Genomic DNA, 6,183 nt, shown 5'->3' with positions numbered 1-6,183 from the left:
GCTAGTTTTTTGTATTTTTTTTAGTAGAGACGTGGTTTCACCGTGTTAGCCAGGATGGTCTCGATCTCCTGACCTCGTGATCTGCCCGTCTCGGCCGCCCAAAGTGCTGGGATTACAGGCTTGAGCCACCGCGCCTGGCCTTAAAATTACTTCAATCTCTTTGGTTAATTTATCCAATAGGATTCTGAATCCCTTCTCTGTGCTATCTTGAATTTCACTGAGCTTCCTCAAAACAGCTGTTTTGAATTCTCCGTCTGAAAGGTCACATAGCTCTGTCACAGTGGGGTTGGTCACTGGAGGCTTGTTTAGCTCACTTGGTGTGGTCATGTTTTCCTGCGTGGTGTCAATGCTTGTGGGTGTTCGAGTTCAGTGTTTACTGTAGTCTTTGTAGTCTGGGCTCATTTGAACCCATCCTTCTTGAGAAGGCTTTCCAGGTATTTAAAGGAAATAGAGTGTTGTGATCTAAACTTTTGGTCACTGCAGCTGTATCTGCATTAGGGGGCACCCCAGGCTCAGTAACGCTGTGATTCTTGCAGAATCTTAAGAGGTACTGACCAGGCACAGTGGCTCATGCCTGTAATCCCAGCACTTTGGGCAGCCGCGGCAGGCGAATTATCTGAGGTCGGGAGTTTGAGACCAGCCTGGCCAACATGGTGAAACCCCATCTCTACCAAAAAATACAAACATTCGCCGGACGTAGGGGCGGGCACCTGTAGTCCCAGCTATTTGGGAGGCTGTCGGGAGAATCACTTGTGCATGGGAGGTGGAGGTTGCAGTGAGTGGAGACTGCAGCACTGCATTCCAGCCTGGGTGACAGAGTAAGACCCTATCTCAAAAAAAAAAAAGGAATCTTAGAGGTACTGTCTGGGTGGTCTTGGGTGAGATTCAGGAGAATTCCCTAAATTACCAGGCAGAAACTCTTCTCTTCCCTTACTTTCTCCAAACAAACACAGTCTGTCTCTCTGTACGGAGCTGCCTGGAGCTGCTGGAGGGGAGACACAAGTACCCTTGTGGCCACCACCACTGGGACTGCACTGGGTCAGACCCAAAGCCAACACACCACTGGGTCTCACCCAGGGCCCGTGGCAACCACTACCTGGCTTCCGCCAATGTTCATACAAGGCCCAAGGACTCTTCGGCCAGCAGGTGGTGAAGCCAGCCAGGCTTGTGTCCTTCCCTTCAGGGTGGTGAGTTCCCTCTTGGCCCAGGGCATGTCCAGAAATGCCATATGGGAACCAGGGCACGGAGACAGAAACCTTAGGAATCTACCTGGTGCTCTATTCTGTGGCTGAGCTGGCACCCAAGCTACGAGAAAAAGTCTTTCCCACTCGATATGGCTTGGCTGTGTCCCCACCCAAATCGCATCTTGCACTGTCGCTCCCATAATTCCCCCATGTTATGGGAGGGACCCGGTGGGAGATACTTGAATCATGGGGCAGTTTCCCCATACTGTTTTTGTGGTAGTGAATAAACCTCATGAGATCTGATGGCTTTATAAGGGAAAACCCCTTTGACTTGGTTCTCATTCTGTCTTGCCTGCCACCGTGTAAGACATGCCTTTCAACTTCTGCCATGATTGTGAGGCCTCCCCAGCCACGTGGAACTGGGAGTTCATTGAGCCTCTTTTTGTTTATAAATTACCCAGTCTCAGGTATGTCTTTATCAGCAGCGTGAAAACGGACTAATACACTGTTCTTCCATCACCTTTCCTCACACAGGAGTCTCTCTCTGTGGCCACCACTGCTCCAGGCCCATGGCGGGTACTGCCTCGCTACTACTGATGTTCACTCAAGGCCCAAGCCAGCTTCAGTCAGCTTGTGGTGAATGCTGCCAGGCCTGGGTCTTTTTCTTCAGGGAAGAGGGATCCCCTCTGGCCCAGAGCAGATCCAGGAATGCTGTCCAAGAGCCAAGACCTCGATTGGGGATGCCAGCAGTCACTTGGTGCTCTACCCCACTGTGGCCAAGCTGGTGCCCAAGATGCAAGACAAAGTCTCCTTTACTCTTTCCTCTCCTTTCCTCAAGCAGGAGTCTTTCCCCAGGGCCACCGCAGCTGGGAATGCGCTGGGTCATGCCTGAAATCAGCACGGTCCTGGGTCTAACCCAAGGCCTGAAGCGAGTACTGTCTGGCAAACCACTGATGTTTATTCAAGGCCCAAGAGATCTTTAGTCAGCAAGTAATGAATCCTGCCAGGACTGAGTCCTTCCTTTCAAGACAGTGGCTTCCCTTCTGGCCCAGGGTGTGTCTAGAAATGTCATCCAGGATTTAGGGCCTGGAATGGGGGCCTCAGGACTCTGCCTGATGCCCTATCGTCCTGTGGCTGAGCTGGTATCCAAGTTGCAAAACAAAGACCTCTTGACTTTTCCCTCTCCTTGCCTCAAGCAGAAAGAAGGAGTCTCTCCTGGAACTGTAAGCTATACTGCCTGGGGTTTGGGGCTTGGGGGCTCAAGCACTCCCTTGGCTCCTCAGCCAGTGTCTCACTGGACCTCATGTCCTCCAGGTCCACTTGTTCTGAGCCCAACAAGGCACCAGGACTTGCCCAGGAATCGCAGTTTTTGTGACCTGATTGCCTTTCTTATTTATTTATTTATTTATTTATTTATTTATTTATTTATTTATGGAGTTTTGCTGTTGTCCAGGCCGGAGTACAGTGGCATGCTCTTGGCTCACTGCAACCTCTGCCTCCTGGGTTCAAGCGATTCTCTTGCCTCAGCCCCCTGAGTAGCTGGGATTACAGGCGTGCACCACCACGCCCGGCTAACTTTTGTATTTTTAGTAGAGATGGGGTTTCACCATGTTGGTCAGGCTGGTCTCGAACTTCTGACCTTGTGATCCACCCACCTCAGTCTCCCAAAGTGCTGGGATTACAGGCATGAGCCACCGCACCTGGCCTCAAGTTTATTTAGGGTCCCAGAGCACTTTGGCCCACAGTGGCTAGGCACGCCGGAACTCAGGTTCCCACCGCTAGAATGGATTTTTCTCTGTCTAATGCTTATTTAAATGCTCTCTCTGTGGGTGGTGTCTGATTTCTGCCCCATGTTGCTTTCCACTGTAATAGAACAGCACTGAGATCCAATGCAAAGCTCCAGTCAGTCACTGAGCTCTCCCTACCCCAAATGCACAGATTCTCTCTCCTTGCCATCTGACTGCTGCCAGGAGATGTGGGAGGGATGGCACCTCACCCCAAAAGCCCATTGGCTTAAAATAGCAGTCCCATGCCAAAAGCTCAAACCACCCCAAAAGCTCATTGGCTTAAAATAGCAGTCTAATATTACCTCTCATGGTTCAATGGGTTAATTTAGGGTTTAACCAGCTGAACCAGCTGATTCCTTTTTTTTTTTTTTGAGATAGAGTCTCACTGTGTCGCCCAGGCTGGAGTGCAGTGGCGGGATCTTGGCTCATTGCAATCTCTGCCTCCCTGGTTCAAGGAATTCTCCTGCCTCAGCCTCCCAACTAGCTGGGATTACAGGCGCCCGCCACCACACCCAGCTGATTTTTGTTTTCCCTTTTTTTTTTTTTTTGGAGTTTTGCTCTTGTTGTCCAGGCTGGAGTGCAATGGTGCACTCTTGGTTCACTGCAACCTCTGCCTCCTGGGTTCAAGCGATTCTCGTGCCTCAGCCTCCCGAGTAGTTGGGATTACAGGCATGCATCACCACGCCCGGTGAAATTTTTGCATTTTTAGTAGAGACAGAGTTTCTCCATGTTTGCTAGGCTGGTCTTGAACTCCTGACCTCATGTAATCCACCCGCCTTGGCCTCCCAAAGTGCTAGGATTACAGGACTGAGCTGCCATGCCTGGCCGAAAACAATAAATTTATATCTAACCATACTAATAATTGCATTGACTCTAAATTATATAAACACCCAATTATAAGACAGAGATTTCAGACTGAATGAAAAAGCATGACCCCACTCTATGCTGCCCACAATAATTTTTTATTTTTTTTATTTTTTTGTGAGACGGAGTCTCGCACTGTTGCCCAGGCTGGAGTGCAGTGGCGTGATCTCGGCTCACTGCAACCTCCACCTCCTGGGTTCAAGCGATTCTCCTGCCTTAGCCTTCCAAGTAGCTGGGATTACAGGCGCCCACCACCACACCCAGATAATTTTTTGTATTTTTAGTAGAGATAAGGTTTCACTATGTTGGCCAAGCTGGTCTTGAACGCCTGACCTTGTGATCCACCCACCTCAGCCTCCCAAAGTGCAAGGATTACAGGCGTGAGCCACCGCGCCCAGCCGAAATGCACTTTAAATAGATGTTCTATACAAAAGTTAACTCAAAATGGACCACATCACTAAATGCAAAACTTAAAACTATAACATTTCTAGAAGGAAACATAGGAGAAAATCTTTGTGACCCTAGATGATGCAAAAGTTCATTATATACAAAAGTTCATTATGTACAAGCATGATCATAAGAGAAAACCTTGATAAATTAGACTCCATCAAAATTAAAAACTTGGCCGGGCGCAGTGGCTCAAGCCTGTAATCCCAGCACTTTGGGAGGCCGAGACGGGCGGATCACGAGGTCAGGAGTTTGAGACCATCCTGGCTAACACGGTGAAACCCCGTCTCTACTAAAAAATACAAAAAGCTAGCCGGGCGAGGTGGCTGGCGCCTGTAGTCCCAGCTACTCGGGAGGCTGAGGCAGGAGAATGGCGTAAACCCGGGAGGCGGAGCTTGCAGTGAGCTGAGATCCGGCCACTGCACTCCAGCCTGGGCGACAGAGCAAGATTCCGTCTCAAAAAAAAAAACAAAATTAAAAACTTTTGCTGCCGGGCGCGGTGGCTCAAGCCTGTAATCCCAGCATTTTGGGAGGCCGAGACGGGCGGATCACGAGGTCAGGAGATCGAGACCATCCTGGCTAACACGGTGAAACCCCGTCTCTACTAAAAATACAAAAAAGTAGCCGGGCGAGGTGGCGGCGCCTGTAGTCCCAGCTACTCGGGAGGCTGAGGCAGGAGAATGGCGTGAACCCGGGAGGCGGAGCTTGCAGTGAGCTGAGATCTGGCCACTGCACTCCAGCCTGGGCGACAGAGCAAGACTCCGTCTCAAAAAAAAAAAAAAAAAAAAAAAACTTTTGCTCTTCAACAAACATTATTAAGAGAATGAAAAGATAAGCCAAACAGTGGGAGAAAAATATTTGCAAATTGCATACTTGATAAACAATTAGTATCCAAATATTTTAAGAACTCTTAAAAGTAAATAGCTAGAAAACAAACAACCCAATTATTTTAAAAGGGCAAATGATTTGAATAAACACTTCACTAACGAAGATATGCAGATGAAAACAAGTACATAAAAAGCTGCTCAACATCATTAGTCCTTAGAAAAATGCAAATGAAAACCACAAGGTCATTCTCCACCTATCAAGAGTGGTTATCATGGAGAAAAGAGGCAGGGTAATCACTTGAGGCCAGGAGTTTGAGACCAGCTTGGGCAACATACCAAGACACCGTCTCTACAAACATAAAAATTAGGGGCCAGGCACAATGACTCATGCCTGTAATTCCAGCACTTTGGAAGGCTGAGGCAGGTGGATCACCTGAAGTCAAGAGTTCGAGACCAACCTGACCTATAGGGTTAAACCCCGTATCTAGTAAAAAAAATAAATAAAATAAAATACAAAAAATTAGCCAGGCATGGTGGCACATGCCTGTAATTCCAGCTATTCGGGAGGCTGAGGCAGGACAATCGCTTGAACCTGGGAGGTAGAGGTTGCAGTGAGTCAACATCTCGTCATTGCACTCCAGCTTGGGCTACAAGAGTGAAATTATGTCTCAAAAAATAAAAAATAAATAAAAAATAAAAAAATCTGTTGGCTGGGCACAGTGGCTCACGCCTGTAATCCCAGCACACTGGGAGGCTGAGGAGGGCAGATCAACTGAGGTTGGGAGTTCGCGACCAGCCTGACCAACATGGAGATACCCCGTCTCTACTAAAAATACAAAATTAGCTGGGTGTGGTGGTGCATGCCTATAATCCCAGCTACTCAGGAGGCTGAGGCAGGAGAATCGCTTGAACCCAGGAGGGGGAGGTTGTGGTGAGCCGAGATCGCGCCATTGCACTCCAGCCTGGGCAACGAGTGAAACTCTGTCTCTCTCTCTATATATATATTATTTTCATGCTTTTTCTTGATTCATTTGGTTATTGTTCTCTTTTTCCACATTCTTTTTTTTTTTTTTT

At 48.3% G+C, this 6,183-nt stretch overlaps 1 protein-coding gene across 3 annotated transcripts in view; it reads left to right on the top strand.

The window, feature by feature from the left end:
- BLOC1S3 (biogenesis of lysosomal organelles complex 1 subunit 3) overlaps window positions 1–2,626 on the top strand; it is a 30,677-nt gene extending 28,051 nt beyond the window's left edge. For all 3 annotated transcript variants that reach the window (XR_001886063.1, XR_001886062.1, XR_001886061.1), the window contains one exon: window positions 1,719–2,626. The gene's annotated coding sequence lies outside the window, so the exon portion shown is untranslated. The remainder of the gene's footprint in view (window positions 1–1,718) is intronic.
- Window positions 2,627–6,183: the final 3,557 nt, after the last annotated feature.

This window comes from Rhinopithecus bieti, unplaced genomic scaffold (assembly GCF_001698545.2).
Source record: "Rhinopithecus bieti isolate Rb0 unplaced genomic scaffold, ASM169854v2 scaffold_7888, whole genome shotgun sequence".
NCBI classification, from domain to species: domain Eukaryota; kingdom Metazoa; phylum Chordata; class Mammalia; order Primates; family Cercopithecidae; genus Rhinopithecus; species Rhinopithecus bieti.
This window is presented reverse-complemented; position numbering and strand designations above follow the sequence as displayed.